Source organism: Pistacia vera, unplaced genomic scaffold (assembly GCF_008641045.1).
Source record: "Pistacia vera cultivar Batoury unplaced genomic scaffold, PisVer_v2 Contig954, whole genome shotgun sequence".
Lineage (NCBI taxonomy): Eukaryota > Viridiplantae > Streptophyta > Magnoliopsida > Sapindales > Anacardiaceae > Pistacia > Pistacia vera.
In genome coordinates this window covers 698817-723797 of record NW_022196839.1, presented here as the reverse complement: position 1 = coordinate 723797, position 24981 = coordinate 698817, and the positions used below count along the sequence as shown (strand labels likewise).

Here is a 24981-nt window from a genome sequence, read left to right as displayed (position 1 = left end):
GATACTTTTTCTTGGTACATAGCACTTCATAGGGAAATGAAAGAAAAAAATTTATGATGTATACATAAATGACAAAAAGAAGAAAAAAAAAAGGTTCCTAAAATAAACGGGATATGCAACTTGAGCCATGGTTCTAGGAATATAAAGGAAGACCCACAAAAGCATTATTAACCATTATACCAAACTAGTAGGATGGAATAAGACATTAAATAATCAAGTAAATTGATTAATAGAATGCATCCCCTTCAGGCACATTTTCTAAAAAGTTTCTAATATATATGTATATTATAAATTCTCACCTTATGTTGATCTCATCTATGGTATGGAGAATGGCTTGCTCAAATTCCCTGTATGCTTCCCACATTTTACTGCCTTCAGCAACATGCAAACCAGCAGCAATTATAGCATGCTCGAAGAGATTTCTTGCGTTCGCAATACCATCAAGTGAAAATTCACGTACAAATGGATCATATTATTGCATAAATCTCAAGCAGTCACACCAAAGTGAGATAGACTGTATCAGAACAAGTTCTAGTCATTCAATTTTACAGAATTACTTAGATAAAGGAACTCTAAAGAATGAAATTAATGTTTTTATCCCCTGATTCCACATATATGCAAAATCTGACTGAAAGTAGCAAGAACTTAATTTTCCACAAAAAGTGGGGAAAAAGATGACAACATGCAATTAAAACTTCCAAAATGTATTGCCACTCAAAAAAATAAATTTATGTTCTACATTGATTTGACTTTGAAAACTTCTCATGGAAAAGTATAAAGAGATGACGAAAAAGAAATATATGATAGCCTAGCAAATCGAGGAGCTAGAGACCTCGCAACAATTCCCACTAAAACATATTCTGCCCTCTTTCCTTTCATCTGCCCAAATTTATACTAACTAATCACAATATTCTTACCACTATCTCCACGTGCTTAAGCCATTGTTTTAAAAATCGGACCGGAGGGCAACCCGCTCTGATGGCCGGGTCATGGTTCAACTGGTCCAACCAGTTGGACCATCGGTTGGACCAGTGATGTCATCACACATCATGATTATAGTGTTTCTCTCTTCAAAAATATTTTAAGAACTAAATCCCACCCTAAAATATAGGACTGATATGTATAGTATGTATATAATTTCCATTTTTTTCCTCTCATTCATTTAGTATATAACTATATATATAAATTATAATACAGTACTAACATTATAAATACTATAGCTGACTTAAAAAAGGTTTATAAGATTGCTAAGTTATAATCAAACAAATGAAACGTTTACAATATGATTAGGTTTCCAGGACTTTCAATCTAAAAAAATTACGCCATCTGTCTGAAACTTGAAAAACATGTACTAAACATGCACTAAGCAATGAAAAGCGGTGGGGTGCTCATGTAAACCAGTTGCTTTGCTATCTTAACAAAAGAGATCAATCTCCTAACAATTAATTGTTCATAAAAGATCTTTTTTCTATTCGGCACATGTCATCTTCAACCCAACTAATCACCATTTAGACATCAATTAATTAGAAGAAATAATTAGAGATTTTGCAATTACAGTCAAAACTTAAAAGTTCCATATCCAGCCACAGCCAAGCCTACACAAAATACTACGATTACAGTCAAAAATTGCATATCCAGCCACAACCAAGCCTATACAGAATACTACAATTACAGTCAAAAGTTTTATGAAGAACAAATGACTAAAGCCATGCCGCATTGATTATTGCTCCAGATTAAGTTTGCATCATTATAAAAAGGTTTTACTGCATTTACCAAATTCTTATCCAAAAACAACAAGCTATGAATCACAAAATTATCCATACACAAAGACACAACCAAGAACCACTCACAACAATGGCCTCACTCTCTTCATCTCCTTCCCCATTTCTATCCTCTTCTAAAACCCTCTAAAAAAAGTCAACTATGTGATCAAAGAATGGCTACCTGGATTGAGGAACGGAGCTGTCGTCAACGAATGGAGCTGTCACCATCGATTTCCAGTGAACGGAGCTATCGTCGTCGATTTTTGACGAGGGAGGAAGACGTCGTCGATTTTTGACGAGGGAGGAAGACGTCGTCGTTGATTTCAGAGAGCTCAGATGCGATTTGGGTGGGATTTCGGAGAGAAATTTTCGCAGAGAACAGACAACACACACAGACGAAGTTGATAAATTTTTGCAGAGAAGAGAGAAGAAGCTGAGAAAATTTTCGTAAGAAACTTGAGAAAATTTTCGTAAGAAGCTGAGAAAGAGAGAAAGAGAATAATTGAACGCGATGAGAAAGAGTTTTCATGTATTAGGGATTTTTAGATTTGGACCGGTTTATAATCGAACCGGCGGTTTGCTGCAAATATCCGATTTTCAAACTGTTTAAAGCTGTCCATTGCATTATAACGGTTTTAAGGTTGACTCGAACCAGACACATGACCGGTCCCCGGTCCAACCGGTTGGACCGGCTAGTCCGGTCCAGCTTTTAAAACAATGGCTTAAGCTAACTAACTCTCACAGCCTAACCACTAATTACCCCTTTTATCCCTTCTCCTGTATGGTATTGGTGGTGCTCTATCAATTTCCTCCCCAGAAGTTTGAAAAAGTTTTATCCTATTGCCCAATTTGGTAGAAAAATTTGATAATGCATCAAAAAGGAACCATGTGTCTTTAAACACCATCACAAATGTAAGAATATTGATATCCATTCTATAATACTTATTTTTTTTTAAAATAATGTCTATGTAATTACGGTACAATTATTTGAATTATTTCTTATAAACTGATATTAATAAGCTAGAGATATATTATATATTTTCTTTGATTCTGTATTTTTAATGTCTAATATATGGTACTGAAACTATTATTATTAATTGTTGACTTTATTAGTTCATTTATGATACATTAAAACTAATAATCGATAAATGATCTGATACCATAAACTAATAATTGTTCTAATATTGTAAAATAGAAAATTGATATGATACTATAAAACTAGTAACCGATATTGAACTAACTGATCATATATGTTAACTGATACATTAACATATATGACCAACACATATCAAGTGGTTAAACAGTCAAACATATACCCATCTAAGTCAAGAATTTTTGTTATGAATGTGCTTTCTAGTTCTTATAACATTGTAATCTCTGTTATGGCCCTTATTGCTTGCAAAATTTGGAAACAATGGTACCCTACTAAATTCTGAAAATAGTTACAAGAATCAGATAACTAATAGTAAAATAATATAATTTACAATAAGCATTTCAAATGTTTTCTTTTAAAATACAACTCATTACTATACATAAAATTGCATCACAGTAATAAGTCACAAGAACCAATCAATTATGGAAACATCTTCTTGCAAGTGTAATACAAGAGTGACCATAAAAGACCTCTAAGCGTTTTCTCATCCGATACCTTTAGAAGGCAAGCAACTTTGTAGAATCCTGCATATATATANAAATACAACTCATTACAATACATAAAATTGCATGACGGTAATAAGTCACAAGAACTAATCAATTATGGAAACATCTTCTTGCAAGTGTAATACAAGAGTGACCATAAAAGACCTTTACATGTTTTCCTATCGAATACCTTTAGAAGGCGAGCAACTTTGCAGAATCCTGCATGATATATATACATTCTTCATTTATTGATGGTTTCATTCCATTCTTACAAGGTTTTGGCCTTGTAAGAGCCCATTGCCCATACGGCCAAAGAATGCTTGTAACTTAGCGCTCTAAAACAATCAACAGTGGTCCAAGCTTCAGGAGTTTAGAAAGAATAACTACGCAGAAAACAACAATGAGTCAATGAATTATCAGGAACAAATAATTCTGAAGCAGATAATTTTCAGTGTAAATTATGCAGAATATAAAGTTTCCAATTGTAATCGACAGAAAATTGTCCTAAAGGTAGTAACTTGACGATGCAAGAAGTAAAGGACGGGTGCAAACGGGTATTTAGTCCTTATCTTCTACATTTTAGGATAGAGTATTTCAATCCTTGGTATCCATTTCTTGATTTCTCCTCTTAACCTATTAATTTCTCTCTATCTCCCTATATAGAATCCTATATTATCTATCTATGTTATTCTTCTCCTCCTTCATCACCTAAGGAGCAAAAATATTATCTACTAGACATTATAACTACAGGAGTTTTGTCCAACATTTCACAACATCAAGAATCTAATAGAAAATGGTTAAACGGCACATCCACCAAAAAAATAAATGAACTGACAAAACAAATGATGCAATGAAATCTATACAGATTTGAGATAGATTTAGATCTAAAAAACACAAACTCATACCTTAGTTAACAGCCTATTAACTAAGCTATAAGATAACAGTGTTTGATAAACTTAGGGGGTTCTCACTCGAGTCCATTTTTAGACCATACTGCTTCATAGATTTCAATGGCAATTTGAAATCCCATATCAACCAAATCTCCACAATCATCGTTACAGCAACTGCATATGTAACACCAGACCATATTTTTCTTGAATGCAATGTTGTCATGTCAACTGTTCCAACAGGTAGATCCCATTGATCGGTGCATCCATATTCTTTAAGATATTATAGAGAAAAACCTTCTCTAATGCTCTTTTTGCTTTGTCTTCATCAACTATCGCTGAAAGAGCACATGCTCGTGCATAACTACATTAGAGACACACCTGGTAAGTTCTTGTCTTTTCAGATTTGAACTAAAAAAGAATATATATTGAGAAACAGAAACATGTGAAACACTATAAATAAATCAAGATTTATCAGGCCTGGATAATTGAGAATATCAAAGAATGAAGTCAATCAGTTGCAACATACCATTGTCCAGTAAACTGATTAGCTTGAATAGATGAACTTGAGCGGCTACCATTATTGTCGTAGTTGAAGTAAGAACCATTCCACAATTCCTCATATACTGATAATCCGTGGATTATACAGTTATCATTTGACTTTTTATTCGGATTTCAGGTACTTTTTGGTGCATTTTGACCTGAATTGTTGCTTAATTCTTTACATTTCATGTTTTAGGTTAAAATGGACATTTTGAGCAAATAAGGACAAAATTTGGAAATTTTTGACTCAGAAGTTAGCGGATCTCAAAAGTTAGGAGAGTTCTGAAATAGGATAAATTACGATGAGGCTTGTTCCCAAAGGAGAGCACCGAGGATCGAAGAATCAAGCGAAGATGTAAGCAGAGTGGCAGTTCTGTAATTTCAAAACTTTTCAAGAAGTTTTGCTGCGGCGAAGTAGGCCAGCCACGAGCATGTCTGCTTTTCTCTTCGCCGCGGCGACGGTCATTATTTTCAGTTTTGTTAAACACACAGTTTTACTTTGTGCGTGTTTTTGCTAGGTAATTTGGGCGAGATATAAAAGAAACACTTAGCCTTTTTGTCCAGGAGTCTTCGTTTTTAGGTTGGGCAGCTTTTACATTTTCTTTGGCTGAGGTTTTGAGCGATCTGGAGTTGTAACAAGGGTGGAGATTCGATTTCTAACCAAGGGATTCATCTTTTGGGGAGATCTTTTATCTTTTATCTCATTTTCATTATGCTAAACTTTGATATTCTCATTTTTTGTTTTTGTATTGTTGATTTAGCTATGAACTAACCCATTTTGGGTTAGGGTTTTAATTGTAATTTGGATTTTAATGGGTTAATTGTTTGATTGTTTTATTTTCATAAGAGTATGCTTTCGTTGTGTGTTTACTCTGAGTTTTAATGCTTTTATATTGAGGAACATGATGAGATTGAGAAATGAATCATGTTAGGCTTCTTGGGTAATCACCATTGTAGTATTGGATGCTAGAGATAGATGCAAGAATCAATGAAATCATTGTAGGATTCTCTTGCTTAATGAGTTCAGAATTGTTAACCTTCAAATTGTTGGGTGCGGAAGGTTAATAAGGAAGAATAGGAAAACATAGCCCGAGAGGGTATGTTTAACACCTTAGTGAGTTCGATTTACAACCATTGCGTATGAATATGAATGTAGTGTAAATTTTAGGTTTAACCCATAAAAATCCGAATGAAGTCAAAACCCTACCCGTTTTACTTGAATTGATTATCCGTGTTTTTCGTCTCGCATTCATAGTTTATTTTTAGTTTAAATTTTTTTGTTCAGTTCTAATTAGAAATTAGCTCCCATCAATCCAAAGAAGTCGATTGCTTCAACTTGAGAACAGTAGAATACTTAGTGCTTAGCTAACAATCCTCGTGGGAACGATACTCTACTCATCATTTTATTACTTGTGCGACTAGTATACTTGCTACATTTTGCATGTTGTAGGAAACACGCATCTTATACAACTTTTGCTTACTGAGATTTACACCAAAAATAATCCTTAAACCCTTAAGATCTACTACATGTGCAAGTCCAAACGCAACCTGCAATGCTGCCACCTCCAATATATGTACTTACAACAGAGACATAATACGTATCGTATGTCTGATCAGGAAAGCTATCATTCTCAATCATCCCCATCACCATCCCTATCAAATTTGAGGAAAGCTATCTTTTATATTAGCTTTAAGAAAAAGGCAAGTTAACGAATTGTTATTTATAATCACATTAGGCCTAATTCCTTCTAAAATCTTCTCTTCATAAAGACTAAGAACTTCGTTGACTTCTTTATTCTTGCAATACCATNTGGCCAAATTTGAGCTTGAGTTTAGGGCATATTTTGTGTTGTTTGTTGTTGAAAATTGGTTGGATTTGGATCACTTCTGCTTACTGTAACCAATATAGAGCATTTGAGCAACTGGATGAACTTTTGCAGGATTCTGCTCTGAAAAAAAGTTTAATACTCGCTAAAGTTTTATCACGTAAACTTCAATTTTGCTTTTGGACCAGAAATTGAGGAAGCTTGTTCAAACATTCACTATAATTTTTTGCCTTCATTAGTAACTGCATGACTAAGGACATTGTACATTCAGTCGGCTTCACATTTCTCTCCGCCATCTTCGGAAGGAGTTCAACAACTTTTGGTATCTCATTATTCTTGAGGAAACCAAACATAAGTGTATTAAATGTGACTACATCTTTGAAAGAATACGAAACTTCATTTTTGGAGCTTGAAGATGTGACGTTGTGTAAGTGAGCTAACAAAAAAAAAAAATTAACTTTCGAAGATGGTTTTGAGAGATTGAAGACGAACGAAATGGGGATCTAGATCTCAAAGCCATGTATGAAGACTGTTTTTGTGGATCGTTTTTTCTGAAGTAAGGTCATTGCAAAAGGCAAATTCATTAAAGAGAAATGTTTTGACAAATTTCACAAACAACCTTTAAGGTTTTCAAAATTGCAAACTTATGTCAAGTATCAATCTTTCCTATTCAAACCACCTTTATGATTTCAAAAATTGTTCACTTGAAGGTTAAAAATGTAAATCCACGTTCAGGAGTTTTTTGGTTTGAGGTGGTTTTCTTCTAAATCCAAAATTATCCAGTTGATCAAACAAACCGATTTATATAAGTATTCAATTTTACCCTTTTTTAATAAAATTATAAGATTTAAATAAATCATGCTATTGAAATTTGTATTTAATTTCATTGTTTTAAAACCTAGCCTAGCTCGGCCCGGTCCGGCTGGTTTAACCATTTGAATTAGGACCCGGAAGCTTAAACGGGCCAAGTTTATGTTTTTCCTATTCACCAAAAACCCTAAAATTTGGGAGAATGATCGGCAAACAATTTTCGGCTGGGATTTTAGGGCTTTTGAAGAGAAATTGCAGGTGAAAGCAGTGGTGGTGACAGCATTGATTTTCGGTGAGTAAATTGACTAGAAATCGAACAAAACAGGCAGCGGCAACCACCGAATTTTGCCTGCGATTGGCGAGGCTAACGGGGGTGGCATGAGGTGGGTTTTGGTTGGGAGGAAAAGGGGAGTAATTTATGGGTGACAGGGAGGGTTGTCGACGTTGGCGTCAATTAGATCTAGCTTGGAATGTCGACACCAGCGTCAGTGAGATTTGGTCGAAATTGAACCTATTTCGGCCAAATCTTGGGTATATTTTAAGGGGAATAGGCTCAAGGGACGATTGGGGTTGCATCAGGGGTGTCGCCGCCGCCAACCAATTGCCAGCCGATTTGTATTTGGGGTGTGTTTGCTAAATTTCAAACCTATAGGGATGTAACTGCAATTTTTAGGGGTGTATTTGCTAAATTTTAAAAGTTTTTGTCAACCAGTCAACCTGGGACCAGACAACCTGCAATTTTTAATTTACAATGATGTATAATTTTTTTTTTTCTATTTGTTCTTCAAACTTTTAAATATACCAAAATCAATATTTCACATAATCGAATGTGATATATTAAAAATTCAAGGGATATTGTGTTTTACTTTTTAGAAGTTACATGAATAATATTTCGTTATCATGTTAATAAGATTATTACGCTAATTGTATTACTGAAATATCTATATTACTAAAATAATAGTACGTATAGTTTAATATAATTACTAGTTTAGTATTATACAATAGAGTTATATTGACAGCCTTGAGGTTTAATATAATAAAAATAATCAAATTTATAAAATAATAAAAATCTCTACTGTTAAATTATAAGAGTTAAAATAATAGAATCAGGGCAATTTAATAAATATTTATTAATTTTATAGATATATGTTCTAGCAGACTAATAGTTTATTAATAACGAGGGAAATTTTATTATTTCAAAAACCTTAAGTGAATTTATGTAATTATAGTGAAGCTCAAAGGAGTTGATTTGATGTCCTTAACACTTTATGATACTATTGTAATGTTCTATATTACCTTATCCACAAAGTGCACTATACATTAACATATATGATCAGCACATATCAAGTGATTAGACAGTCGTACATACATATATCTCAGTAAAGAGCTTTTATTATGAGTGTGTTTCTTATAACATTGTAATCTCTATTATGACCCCAATTGCTTGTAAAAATTGGAAACAATGGTATCCATCAAAACTAAATTCTAAAAACAGTTACGAAATTTCTGACAACAATGTTTGGCACTAGGCTTTCAATGAGAGAAATTTCTAAAATAGCTACCGAGTAGTGTCGGATATCCCTGTTTTACATAATCCATCAAAGAGGGAATTCAAGCTTCCAAGGTCAACTGCAAACTTATTATTTACTAAAGTATGAAACATTTCCACTTCTTCTAAAACACATCCATTCTTGCAAAGTCTTGGTAGCCCGAAAATCAGTAGATCAACGTGATCTCAAGGTCATGGAATCTTGAAGTCTGACTTAGCATAACCTCGTCGCTACCATCCAATACAGATGTTCGACAGACTAAGGGATAAGCCTTATCTCAAACATCTCGGGAGAGATAAGAACAAATAAACATCTGTGCGATCCCAACGCGCAATCACTAAAATCACGAAATCACTTGGCAAGTCTGATGGCAATCCCAAATTTCTTTCTACTTCCTTTGGTGTAAACTTGTATAAATACCCCTTCCAAATATGAGAAAGGGGTTAGCAAATTCCAAATATGAGACTCATGGGCGTGAAGTTAGAAGACAAGCTGATTCCAGGAGGCGACATGGGAAAGAGCCCATGGGGGAACAAGTTAATAATGGTCACCGGGAGGAATCTCGCACTTAGTGACGTAGCACATATAAGAAACAAAAAATGAAACATAATTCATAGATCACTTAAACACTCTCAAGTGCTCGCTTAAAATTAAGAAGGAATATCATACAAATACCATGGAATAACGTTTAATCCTATTCATGGGGATTGTGTAAATAGTCCATTCCGAAAATAGAAAGTGAAACAATTAGATCTTTTTTGAAGATTGGTGCTAATTCATGATCTAACATGTACAAAGCGAAAACTTCATTCTCGATTCTACGAGAAATTTTATGAAAGCATCCAATAGAATCATGAAGAGTCTAAGTGAAACAAATATAATCATATGAGACATGGATATTCATTCAAAACAGACAATAAAAATGAATATATGTGTGTGGAAATTTTAATCAGGTGAGCATACAGATGATATTCTTCACATTCTTCCTCAGACATTTTCCAGACCAAAGACATTTTTTCACATTTTCCACAAGCATGAGATGCAAGGCCATTGCTGTTTCAGTAACAAACTCAATAGTGCTCTAGTGATCCATCTTTCTGCATTAGGATTTTCATCTACAAAAAATAGTAAAATGGATTCTCCGCTAGAATAGAATCAATAGGTATAGAAAAGCAAGGAACCTAACAGTTGCACTGTGAGTATTCAATGTAATTTTAGACCAAGAATAGACCACCAACCCATAATAGTTTTCATGATCTCGTTAGATCCTATACCATTGGTCATTTGTCACATAAAAAGGAACTTGATCGCCATCTAATTGGCTAAAATTTCTCTAAATCTTAGGGTAAGGTATTGAGGCTATCCTCATTGCAAATGGGATGAAATATATGTTCCACAGGAAACATATTAGAACTTTACCCTTTTGAATAAATTGGGTATAAACTTTGACATATTTGGAAGAAAATTTACAAGTACTGATATAGACTGATCTCAATACCACATATATTTTTCATCCTCAAATAGGTATCTTTTGTCATATTGTGTTTACAGAAACATATTAAGGCAAAACCTTACGTTTTTTATAAGAAAGAGAAGTTTGTCAATTATTGTGCTATTCTAGTTAACATGTAACATGTAACCCCAGGAACAAATGTCACTTCTTAAGGAACATTTCTCTGAACTCATTATTTGACTTCGGCTTCTCATCTTCCACTTCCCTGGCTTTTGGATTCGTCGAGGGGACACCAAGTGGTCTGACGTTCCTTGGCATTGCAAATGTGTTCCTCCCCTTCAGCTGAATGCTATCACTACATTTATTAGTAGCACAGTGTGGCGATCTGGACTCCCTGAAAGTGTGACTACTACTTTGCGCTACCGTTTAACCCAAAAGAGTAAGAAAATAAAAGGTAAAAGTGGGAAACACAAACATCTAAACGTCTATATACTGCATTACACACAAACAAACAGGCACAAGTAATAACAAAGATAAAACATAATTCCACTTAGCCTACCTTGTTCTCTAGAGGCCCCATGACTAGCAGAATCCTTTCTTTTTTGCTTCAGATTTGATCTTGCAATGCTTATATTCTTCCAAACAAACATTTTTTTTTTTTTTTTTGTTCTTTCCTACACTGCAACAAGGTGTGCATCTTGGCAAAATCCACATATGCGAGGCCCTTCAAAAATGGATTAGAGGATATTATAAATTAGTATGCAATGGTCCCATATAGATGCTCTACAATTTAAAGGCAAGCTAGAATATGGGTAAATCTATATGGGACTATGGTTAAGTCTCCGAAGCATATCACTTGCTAGCAAAATGAAAAAAATATGCTCTTAGACAGTTAGACTCTTTATACTTAGAAAATTAAGCAATTTTACTATAATTATGGAACTCAACGCTTCTGCAGGTTTATTTGAGATTGCATAATCGTCTCTAGAAAGAACATTCATCTTAAAACCAAAAGTGTAAGAACTAAATGATTTATTGACTACATGAAAGGAAGAAATCAAATTGAAGTTTCAGTGAGCACCGTTGAGAAATTTGATCAAAGAGAATGGACTGCAATTAGTAGTTTCAATCTCCCTAAAGCATCAGCCATTCTTGTTTGCCCTTAGTTAAGCTTATTTTATGCTTGCGGTTAGAAATCAAATTAAAGTTTCATTGAGCACCCTTGAGAAATTTTATGTGGGTGTTATAATGGGGGAGAATTGTAATGCCCACATTGAGGTACGTAACTTATTTTATGCTTGTTTGCTCTTAGTTAAGCTTATATGCTCTTAGTATTGTTTGGTTGCCCTAGGTTTTGCTTGTTTCAAGGTGGAAGATTGGTGAAGTTGGAAATTTTAGACTTCGCTGCGACCAAGAAGAAAGTTCGACGTGGTGACGTATGCTCTAGAATTTTTCACCGAGGTGAAGAAAAAGCTTCGCCGGGGCAAAGAGATGGTTGAAATCTTTGAGAAGATTCTAGAGAAAATTTCATTAAGGGATAAATGACCATTCTACCCCTAATTAGTTGTAAATGTGGGGAATGAAAAGTAAGGAAATTTCATGGAGAATGCAATGAAGGTGAGGGCATTCTTGTAAATGACTAAAGGGTAAAAGATGGAATTTCTAAGAAAGTGTAAGGGCCAAATGGGAAAGTATGGATATTATATGAGATATTAAGGGTTCAAGACCACAAACCCTATCATTCTCTACTCCCTCACATGCCACCTTTACTCTCAAATTCTCTCAATTCCTTTATCAATTTCCAAGGAGATTTAGAGGACTTTTGGTTGGATTTTGAGTAGATATTCATTCCTAAGTATCCCAAGGTAAGAATTCTTGTGAATAGATGTGAGATTAATTTTTTTTAAGTATTGAGTTCTTATAATTTATATGCTTAGGATTTTAGAGAAAGAGGAAGTCTACCAAAGAGAGAGAGATTCTAGTTGAATTATTCAAGTTCAAGGTAAGTAAATCCAACCCTAATCCTTGATTGAGCAATAAAAGTGTAGAGATTCTCTTATATGGATTTATATGCTTGAGATTTGTTAATGGAATTGTGGTTAGTTTGTTGATGATCCATGATTGGATTTACACCATGAGAAGGGATGGTTTTGTCAATAGAAATTGATGGAAGTTTAGTTGAATTTAGAAAGAGTTTGAGTATAATTTATGGAGTGTATTTCCTGGCCAGGTTTAATATTGCTTTAAGGGAGTTTTACTCCAAATATTGGTGGTTTGAAAAAGAAGTAGAAGCACAGCTAAATTAGAATTTGAGTATGCATGCATTATGTTTGATGAAATGTCCAAGAGAAGTGTATGCATGAGTGTATTTATTTGTGATCTTAACATGGGCTTGTAGATGATAGAGAAAGACTTATTTTTATGCTACATGGCATTCTTGCATTAGATATTTACATATAGAAAGAATAATAAGCATGAATCATCTACCTGCAATCATATGCACATGTATGAGAACTTAAAGAATAAAGAGAAAGAAAGAAAAGCACTAAAGAACAAAAAGAAAGAAAGAAGAGTGCTAAAAAATAGAAAAGAAAGGTTGTTGCGATGGGGAACCCGTGGGTGACAAGAAAAAGAATATTCCCAACGCACGCTGCCTTCAGTGAGCTGCCTAAGAATAAGAAGAAGAATTTGTATGGTCTGTAAGAGTGCGTGTGGATGAGGGCTGTACCCAGAAGAATATACCTAAATGCACGCCACCTTAAATGAATGGCCTAAGAAGAAAAGAATTCGTACAGTCCGTAAGAGTGCATGTAGATGAGGACTGTATTCACTTATATGACCAGGGTTCCGAATCCATGCATCAACTAAGTCCGATCGGCAAAGAATAAGAAAGAATAAGAAAAGAAAAGAAAGAATAGAAAAGAAAAGAAAAGAAAAGAAGAAGAATAGAAAAGAAAGAAAGAAAGAAGAGAAATAGAAAAAAAGAAATATAGAAAAGAAACAGAAAAGCAGAATAAGAAATAGAAAAGTCAAAAGAAAATGCATCTCCATGCATTTGTGTATTTGCATCACACCTATGCATGATACCATGATTTCTACCATGGGTAGTGAGAAATTAGAATAAAGAAAGAAAGAAAGAACAGAGAGAACTAGAAAGAAAGAACAAAGAAACTGAGAACGAAAGAACAATGAGAACTAGAAAATAGTGAAAGAAAAGAGAAAGAACAAAGAAAGAATCAAGAGGAAGAAAAAGAGTAATGTAAGGAAAGAATTCAGAATATGAACAACGGAGATAGAAGAATAGTGTAGCGGATTTACTTACTGAGCAACTAGTGCTCACACCATTGTTTCTAAATGTTTTTGTAGGAAATAGGCGAAAAGCGATCGGATGGACATCGAGAAGCAGAGAGAAATCGCACTACTGTCCATTGTTTTAAGTTATTGTATATAATTTTTTTGTTATGTAAAGAAGTTAATATATAAAGTAAAGAAAATTTTTGGGCCCATTATTTTTCACTTATATGCTTATGTGTTATATTATATTATATTTCCCAATTATACTAGCTAGAAAGAGATACTACAGCTGAACAACCACAATCACAACCATAAATATAATATAAATACATATACAAGTTTTAAATAGTGTTTTATTTTCGAAAACAAGGAATATTAGGAATTTTATAAAAATAGTTTTTATTAAAATATGTTGAAATATTTAAAAAAACAATGTTTTCCATATAATCCTAAAAATTAGTGTAAAATTAGAGAACAAGAAAAATATAATTTCTCAGTCTTTATATAGTTTTTAACTTCAAAATTTTTTTTTAATACTAGATATATTTTCAAACATTTAAAATATTGAGATAAGGCTTTTAAAATTTTTAATTTTAACTTAGTTTTTTAAAATTATTTTTTAATCACAAACTAAACTAGCCCAAATCTCATAGAGAGATTTAAAATTCAAAATATATTTTCAAGTTGATCATATTCTAATCTAGAAATCCTACACTCCCTCTCAAGCTAGTGAATAGGTATTTATCATTCCCAGCTTGGAAACTAGATTAACAAACAACTGTCTAGGAAGTCCTTTTGTAAGAATATATGTTGTCTACTGATTTGTAGGCAAGTAGGTAACACACAACAACCTATCTTCTATCTTCTCTTTGATGAAATGTTTATCTATTTCAACGTGCTTAGTCCTGTCACGATGCACTGGATTGTGTGCTATCCCAATCGCAACCTTGTTGTCATAGTACAACCTCATAGGCTCTGCAACTTTGATTTCAAGCTCTCCTGAGATTCTTCTTAGCCATATTAGTTCACAAATCCCATGAACCACAACACGAAACTCAACCTCAACACTACTTCTAGCTACCACGTTCTGCTTCTTACTTCTCCAAGTTACTAAATTTCCCAAACAAAAGTGCAATAACCTAAGGTCGATCTTCTATCATCCACAAAACCAGCCCAGTCCGCATCCGTGAATGCTTCTAATTTCCTTTCATTCTTTTCACTAAAAAAATAGCCCCTTCCTAAGGGTCATTTTAAGGTACCTTAGAATCCTACTCACAGACTCAAAATGCTTCTCTTGTGGGTTATGCATATGCTGACTCACTACGCTCACCGGAAAGGCTATGTCAGGTCTAGTGTTAGATAGGTATATCAACTTCCTAACCAGCCTTTGATACCCGCCTTTATAACCTAGAGCATCACAACTCATTTTCTCAAATTTCATATTTGGTTCAATGGGAGTCTCAACTAGCTTGCAACCTAGCATACATATCTCCTTCAGTAAATCCAACACATATTTTCTTTGTGAAACTGAAATTCCCTTTTTACGCCTAGCACTCTCCATACCAAGAAAATACCTCAACTGCCCCAAGTCTTTCAATTCAAATCCTAAGCAAGAACCTTCTTAATAGCCTCCATTTCTTCAAAACTATCTCCAGTAATAATAATATCATCTACATAAACAATTAAAATAGTAATCTTACCTGCAGAGGTTTTAAGGAATAATGTAAGATTAGTCTGCCGCCGAGTAAAACCATACCTCTTAACAGCCTTTGTGAATTTTTCAAACCAAGCCCATGGAGACTATTTTAGGACATATAATGATTTCTTCAATTTGCACACTTTTCTGTCCTTTCCACTCCCTTCAAACCCTGGTGGCATTTCCTTGTATACCTCTTTTGCAAGTTCACCATTCAGAAATGCGTTTTTTCACATCTAGTTACTGTAGAGGCCAGTCTAGATTTGTTGCAAGAGACGAGGACCCTGATAGTGTTCCACTTAGCCATTGGAGCAAAGGTCACCTCATAGTCTACTCCATAGGTTTGCCTAAATCCCCTTGCCACCAGCCTTGCCTTACACCTTTCAACTGTTCCATCTACCTAGTACTTAATAGTAAACACCCGATTGCAACTCACAGTTGTTTTCCCTTCAAGTAAACTTACCAGCTCCCAAGTCTTGTTTTTTCTCAAAAGCCTCCATCTCCTCTATAATAGTCTTCCTCCACTTTTCATCCCCTAATACCTCATGTACTAGTGCTGGAACCTTCATAGCTGAGAGATTAGTGGTGAATCCCAAAAAATCATTTGCCAACTTATCGTATGCCATATACTTAGCAATATGATGAAAAAGTACAGGATCTAACACCCTTCCTTACTGCAATAAGTAAATGTAAATCATCATGCCCTGATTTAGACTCATCAGAAGATAGTTCTTCCTTACCTTGTGACTGTGAATCACTGGTTTCTTCTAGTTGGGACGATTGCTTATGCAGATCATTAGGTTTCCTTCCACTTTGATAGTTGGTTCTTTGAGAATAACATTAGAGACCCAGCTGATTTAATCTCTCTAGACCTCCCCCTGGTTCTAATCTTTCCTAAGTTTGGTTTATCAAGAGTGGGCTATATAGTTAGAGTAGGACCTAAATTGGTAGGTTGACTATAAGACTGACTCATCCTTGTGGGACTAGGCTGACCTATAGGAACCTAACCTAAACTAGGCTGACTAGGAGATTGACTCATTCTTATAGGACTAGGCTGACCTATAGGAAACTAGGTGACTTTGAACTTTGACCTAGACTAGGAGCCTATTGAGACTGACTCAAGTGTGGTTGTAAGGGTAACACTACTTCCCACGAATGACCTTCACAATCTCTCAAATTCTCCCCTAAAGGGAAGTGGGAAAGAATGGACATGACTCAAAAAATGTGACATCACTAGAGACATATAATTTTCTCTTTACAGGACAATACCACTAATAGTCTTTCTATGTGGGAGAATATCCAAGGAAGATACATTTAATGGCCCTAGAGTCTAGCTTTCCTCTATTAGGAGACATAACATGTACAAAAGCAGTACATCCAAACACCTTTAAGGGTAAAGTATTTAGGATCCTACAACTAGGAAAGATCTTTAGCAAAGTCCTAAAAGGTGTATGAAAATCCAGAATTCTAGTACGTAATCTATTTATCAAATATGCAGCTATTAAAATCGCATGACTCTAAAAATACTTAGGTATGGTAAACATTAAGACTCTGGCTACCTCTAATAGGTGTATAGTCTTTCTTTTAGCTATCCCATTTTGTTGAGGGGTATTAACACAAGAGCTTTGATGTACAATCCCGTGATGTAATAGGTAGTTTCCTAGGATAGAGTGAAAATATTCCTTATCATTATTAGTCCGTAAAACCTGGATTTTTTCTCGAAACTGAGTTTCAACCATTGAATGAAAGATTTTGAACAATTGACTTGCTTCAAACTTGTTTTTCATCAAGTATACCCAACATACTCTAGTGTGATCATCAATAAACGTAATGAACCACTTAGACCCTACAATATTTGTAACTCTAGATGGCCCCCAAATATCACTATGAATTATTAAAAAAGCTTAGAACTCTTATATTGATGAGCTATATAAATAGACTTGCTGTATTTTGCAAGTTGACAAGTTTCACACTTAAAAGAAAATAAACTTTTATTTTTGAATAACAATGGGTACAATTTTTGTAAATAAGGAAAGCTAAGGTGTCCTAGTCTACTCTTATATCAACCTATTGGGTTTCAAAAAATACTCCACTACCTATGGTTTAAATGTGATTGCTTCATGTATGCCATAATTTCATCACAGTATCAATAAATCCAAAGTTAAAGGTTAAAAAAATAAACGTCATGGATTTTCGACTAGCATGACCCCTAAAGTACCATTTACGTATGATTTGGAAAAATTATTCAAAATGACATATTAAACCATTGTGATTCTGGTGCCCGAGTAACAGGTTGAACTATTGCAAGGCTACACTCTAAATATATTCTTAGCTGCAGAGCATGATTCTATATTAAGAGTTCAAAAGATCTCCATAAATTGCCCTACTTGATAAAAAACATTTTAACAACCTTGACTTAAGCCATTTGTCTAGTTTCAACTTCCATCAGCTACAAAAAGAGAATAAAGAAAGAAATGTTTGCATTGTAGATGACAAATATCAATTAATTAAATAAAGTTGCATCGTACACTACTAAAAGCAACAATTTTCCCCAAAAAAAAAAAAAAATTAGGAAAAAACCAGTTAAGAAACATTCAAATTCAAATTATGTCCATAAATCAATCTAGTAAAATTGAAAGCAAGTAATATAAAAGAATTATACCTCTGAAGTTGTCCCACTAAATCTTTTACTGTAGCATCTCCTGTAGATGGGCCTAGCTTCATTTAAATGTCCCAGTTCACTTTACATAGCCATATAACCTTGCCCGGCTTCCAACATTGACTGCTGCACAGACAAAAAGCAAGTTATATGGAAAAAATACAAAGATGAATCATAAATCAATCATATTGAACTATACAGGATAAGAAAGAGAAAAGGATGAATGGGCCAAAGTAGATCTTAACCAGGCTCTCCCAAACACCCAGAGCAGCAGCCAAATTTAGCTCCAAACAAGCCCAATAACCGTACAAATGTAGCAAACCATCTGTATTCTTCATCTGCTGAGATAAGCATACAAATGCGCGTTGAAAGGAGGGAACTACACAGTTAAGTATTCAAGTATATATAATACATCCAATCATACAGACCCTGCAATTTTGATGGTATACTAAAGAGACATCAGGCTAATTATTTATAAACACAAATATTGAAGATAGCCATTATACAACAATGATGTACCAGTTGAATATGACATGCAAATTTTATAAATTCACAGATCCATAAAGATATCTTCCGTGCATAAAACTCCAATGCTGAATGAGAAATTTTTTAGCAAAGGACACTATTCCATGACAAAACAATTAACAAAGGTAACAATCTAGCAATTAGCAATAGCCATCTTGGAGTACCGAGAGCTATGCACTGTAATTTCTACATAAAGTGGTCATAATGGTACTATAAGAACACACTAAATGAAGTAAATTAATAGATTTTTCTTCAGAGTCTAAGGGTAGAAGCACTTGATACACATTCGTAAGAGATCTATGCCTGGACCTTGAAAGAGTAGACTAGCTACAAGGTCCACATTTTCTTCATCCAAAGTTCACCATGAATAGAGCATCTACAAATGTCTTAAGAAGCTTCAAGTTCTTAACATCGAGTAAAAACAATTTTAACAAGGAAAAATGAACAGTATACATATGCGATTCCCTTATCAATGAAAAATTCAGATCATCCTCTTTTGCTCCAGGAAAATGATTCTTTTGAAGTTTAAAGGTCGGGCAATGTTAAATAAGGATTTGACTGTAAGACTGATGTGCACATGGAAGGTCCAGTGGATAGCTTCCCCTTTTTCATTTGAAGCATAAAGCACAAAGAACATTGACAAATAATGAATGAGAGAAAGAGAGTCATACCCTTAACTTTTCGATGAACTTGTCCTGCAAAATTCGAATAGATTCAACCCCACCAATATTACTAAAGAATCTTTTCAGATCTTCAGAAGTTTTCTGAAAAAAATTTAAAACCATAAGAATGATCTCTCTGTATTTCCTATTCAGTGTTAAAAAACAATAAAAAGCAATCTATCTCTAAAGTGCGAGAGAATCTCCACTTGCCCTAAAGTTAAGGTTTGATAAAAATGCATTACACTCGTCAGTGTATACTTTGGCTCTTCCATTGGTGGAGTCTTTGATGTGTCGGTCATTTGGATGCTCTTCAAACTTGGGTTTTGCTTTTTCTACTTTGTTTTCTTCAGCTAAGTTCTGTGCTCGTCTCTTTTCTTTCCCATGCACTTTGTTAGGGTTTTAGGCAATATTTTTTTTCCGCTTAGCTGGAGACTGTTTGTTAGTCATGTTTGAATCTGTTTTTCTCTTTCCATTAACACTTTTCTTATGCATGCAAGCAGGCTGTCCATAAAAGCAATGACAAGAGGGAACTCAAAATCTATAGACAAACGAAATATCAGACAACCACAAATTATCGAAAACTAACCACCCAAGTCTACCATCACTGCTTCCTAGTTGCAACATATGAAAAAAAAAAAAAAAATAGAAAGGAAGAAAGCTCAAAACTTCATTTCTTTTACTCAATTAAGTCGACATTTGAGCTAAGGCTCAGTAGATAGAAGTCACATAAACTTTAATTCAACATCGTTTTCACCATTTTAACCCTAAAAGATAAACACTTCCTCCTTTCAGACGAATCCATTTAATTTTTCTCTTTATACTTTCTCTCGTTAACCATAAACCCTAAGCGATCAAAATTTAATCATGAAATCAATAACAAGAACACAAAATGAAAAAACTAAAACATACCCTGTTGAAATAGAAGCTTCATCTCGAACCCATTCTTGCCACATAACAGGAGTCAATGGAAAAATCTCATTCATATCTTCTCTTGCTTGTCTCAGCTTCTTAATCTCAACCATCTTCCTCAAAACCCTTATATACTAAAACCACCAACAAAAACAATAAAAAAGCAAAACAATAATATTACCAAAAACAAAAATTCAAGAACTGGGTATTGAAATTCATATTCAAATTGATATAAAAACGTACTTGAATATGGACTTCATAGTTGGAGGGTTCATTGGCGAGCTGGGACTCGATGTCTTGAAGCTCCAATTTTTGTTGTGCTTCATATTCTGAGTCTAAGTCTAAGTCACTTCAGTCTCTCGAGTCTGGAGACTTGGGCTCTGCTGCTTCTGGGTTTTCATTAGTATCTACCATAGCTATGTCTGTGTCTTCGTCTTCTCGAGTTTTTGGCGCTAGGGCTTGATCTTCTGGATCAATTCTTCTGCTTCGTTTGCTCTGTGTTTCTCTCAAGTGTACTGAAGGGTTGGGTTTATTGCAACGATACCCAGAGATTTGGCATGAAATTTCCCTAATTTTTTAAAATCACACTTCACCCCTATATATATATATATATATATATTCTAATTTTAATAGGGAAGATTTCCTACTAGTAATTATGTTCCTTTGATATAAGGAAAAAAATAGAGAAAACAAATAAAATAAAATAAGAAAATAAACTAAACTAAAATCTTAAATTTATCAAGAAAATTATCTTACATAGTATCCATTTTGAAAAGAAGACAAATTATTTTGGTATTATTGTATTTCTCGGATGTAAAAAAGGCTAACTATTTATTCAGAATTTCTTTCTTATCCTTTACACGATCATTAATTGGAACAAAACTCCATTAGGTGTAGAATTGTTAGTTTCCAAACCTTATAGGTGACAAGGTACTAAACCACAAATTGTCTAATTATTTTAAAAAATTAAATATATATTTATTAATTAGGACTTATTTTTGTTGACAAATATATAATAACAAAAATATAAACAAGACAACCGGTAGATAGATTTTTCTTTTATGTTATAATTATTCATTTTATTATACTATTTCATATTCTTCTTTGAAAGAAAACTCTTTATTACCAAATCTTTTTTCTGAAAACAAAATAGTGCATATCATAAATTCAGATGAAAATATGCATATAATAAGTCTATGGGTGATAACTCTCATGCAGTCTACATCATTATATGCAGCATACATGCAAAATGAAGTTGTCGCGTGGACCAAACCTCGAGCGAAAATCACTACTCAGCACGATTCCTGTGTTGACCTAAAAATACTTAGTGAATAGATGATTTTGTAAAACATTTTTTCTTTACTTTTCTGAAAATATTGTTTCTGTAATTATGGTACAATTATCTGAATTATTTCTTATAAACTGATATTAATAAACTAGAGATATATTATATATTTTCTCTGATTCTGTATTTTTAATGTCTAGTATGTAGTACTGAAACTATTATTATTAACTGTTTACTTTATTAGTTCATTTATGATACATTAAAACTAATAACTGATAAATGAACTGATACCATAAACACATATCAAGTGATTAAACAGTAAAACATACATCAAGTGATTAAACAGTAAAACATACACCCATCTTAATAAAGAACTTTTGTTATGAAAGTGCTTCCTAGTTCATATAACGTTGTAATCTCGGTTATTACCTTTATTTCTTGAAAAATTTGGAAACCATGGTACCCATCAAAACTAAATTCTGAAAATAGTTACAAGAATTGGATGACTAATAGTTGAACAATATAATTTACATAAGCATTTCAAATGTTTTCCTTTAAAATACAACTCATTAACTGTACATAAAATTGCATGATAGTAATAAGTCACAAAACCAATCAATTATGGGAACATCTTCTTGCAAGTGTAATACAAGAGTGACCGTAAAAGACCTTTACGTGTTTTCTCATCTGATGCCTTTAGAAGATGAGCAACTTTGCAGAATCCTGCATGATATCTATACAGACATTCTTCATTTATTATTGGCCTTGAAAGAGTCTATTGCCCATATGGCCCACGAATGCATGTAATTTAGCGCTCTAAAACAATCAATGGTGGTCCAAGCTTTAGGAGTTTAGAAAGAATAACTACGTAGAAAATAGCAATGAGTCAGTCAATTATCAGGAACAAATAGTTCTAGAGCTAATATTTTTCAGTGTAAATTATGCAGAATGTAAAGTTTCCAATTGTAGCCGGCAAAAATTTATCCTAAAGGCAGTAACCTAACAGTGCAGGATGTAAAGGAAGGATGCAAATGGGTATTTAGTCCTTATCTTCTACATTTTAGGATCGAGTATTTGAGTCCCTTGCATCCCTTTCTTTGATTTCTCCTTGTAACCTATTTATTCTCTCTTATCGCCCTATATAGATCCTATATTATCTATCTATGATATTCTTCTCCCCCTTCATCACCTAAGGAGCTAAAATATTATCTACTAGACATTATAACTACCAGAGTTTTTTCCAACATTTCACAACATCAAGAATCTACTAGAAAATGGTTAAACGGTACATCCACCAAAAAAAAAATGCGTTTCTTGATTTTGCTGCCTTGGATTAGAACCTTAACAAAACCAGCTGATGAATGAAATCTAGCATATGTGAGATAGATTTAGATCTAAAAAACACAAGCTCATACCTTAGTTAACAGCTTATTAACTAAGCTGTAAGATAACAACTTTAAATAAACCTAGGGGTTCTTACACGAGTGCATTTTCAGACCATGTGGTTTCGTAGATTTCAATGGCAATTTGAAATCCCATATTGACGAAATCTCCACGATCATCGTTACAGCAACTGCATATGTAACACCAGACCATATTTTTCTTGACCAGCCCCTCTTGTGCATCCATATTCTTTAAGATATTCTACAGAAAAACCTTCTCTAATGCTCTTTTTGCTTTGTCTTCATCAACTATCACTGAAAGGGCACATGCTCGTGCGTAACTACATTGGAGACACGCCTGGTAAGTTCTAGTCTTATCAGATCTGAACTAAAAAAGAATATATATTGAGAAACAGAAACATGTGAAACACTATAAATAAATCAAGATTTATCAGGCCTGCATAATTGAGAATATCAATGAATGAAGTTAATCAGTTACAACATACCATTGTCTAGTAAACTGGTTAGCTTGAATAGATGAACTTGAGCGGCTACCATTATTGTCGTAGTTGAAGTAAGAACCATTCCACAATTCCTCATATACAACTTTTGCTTACTGAAATTTACAACAAAAATAATCCTCAAACCCTTAAGATCTACTACATGTGGTCAAGTAAATTGATTAGCTTGAATAGATGAACTTGAGCGGCTACCATTATTGTCGTAGTTGAAGTAAGAACCATTCCACAATTCCTCATATACAACTTTTCCTTACTGAAATTGACAACAAAAATATTCCTCAAACCCTTAAGATCTACCACATGTGCAAATCCAAATGCAACCTGTAATGCTGCCACCTCCTATATATGTACTTACAACAAAGACAGATCACGTATCATATGTCTGATCAGGAAAGCTACCATTCTCAATCATCTCCATCACCATCCTTATCAAATTCGAACAGATGAAAGTGTTTACTGAACCTTCTGGTTACTGTAACAAATATCGAGCATTTGGGCAGCTGGATGAACTTTTGCAGGATTCTGCTTTGAAAAAAAGTTTAATACTCTCTAAAGTTTTATCACGTAAACATCAATTTCACTTTTGGACTGGAAATTGAGGAAGCTCGTTCAAACATTCACTATAATTTTCGGCCTTCATTAGTAATTGCATGACTTCACATTTCTCTCCGCCATCTTATGAAAGAGTTCAACAACTTTTGGTATCTCATTATTCTTGAGGAAACCAAACATAAGTATTAAATGTGACTACATTTGGAGCACAACCTTTTTCCTCCATATATGACAAAAACTCATTTGCCATTCCTAGTTGTCCATTTTTACACAACCCATTGATCAAAATGTTATATGTTACAACGTCTGGCACTAGGTTTCCATGAAGAGAAAATTTCTGAAATAGGTCCCAAGCAGTTTCGAATCTCCCTGTTTTACATAATCCATTAATGAGGGAATTCAAACCTTCAATGCTAACTGCAAACTTATTATTTACTAGAGCATTAAACATTTCCACCCGTTCCAAAACATATCCATTCTTTCAAAGTCTAATTAATTCCTTCTGAAATCATCTCATGATGAAGACTAAAAGCTTCATTGGCTTTTTTATTCTTGCAATACCAATTGATTAAATTATTGTAGCAAACTACATCAGGTCTATACCGCTTTCTAGTTATAGAATCAAACAACTCCTTTGCATCACCAATTCTATTGGCCAAGCAATAACCGTTCATTAAAATGCTATAGGTATAAATGTCAAGAACCACACCCCTCTGAATCATATGTTCCAAAAATAATTGTCTGGCCTTCTCAACCAATCCAGCCTTACAAAGACCATCAATTATAGTAATATAAAAAACAACATATGGCCTACAAATAACACCAGATTCTTTATTCCCATTAACCATCTCTTCAAGCAACTTAATAGCAACACTTATCTTCCCTGTTTTACACAATCCACCAATCAAAGTGTTGCAAGTGATCACATCAGCCCTACAACCAACAGCAATCATTTTCTTAAACAATTCCATTGATTCCATAGGCTTTCTCTCTGCACACAGGCCTTTAATCAACCAAGTAAATGTC

At 33.9% G+C, this 24981-nt stretch overlaps 1 long non-coding RNA gene across 1 annotated transcript; it reads right to left on the bottom strand.

Moving 5' to 3' along the window:
• Window positions 1-3635: 3635 nt before the first annotated feature.
• On the bottom strand, window positions 3636-23523 carry LOC116120990. Its single transcript, XR_004126628.1, has 4 exons — window positions 23490-23523; window positions 15825-15828; window positions 4818-4914; window positions 3636-4652 (listed from the first exon to the last, which is right to left on the bottom strand). It is a non-coding gene; the product is annotated as an uncharacterized LOC116120990 (long non-coding RNA).
• Between the last annotated feature and the right edge of the window lie 1458 nt (window positions 23524-24981).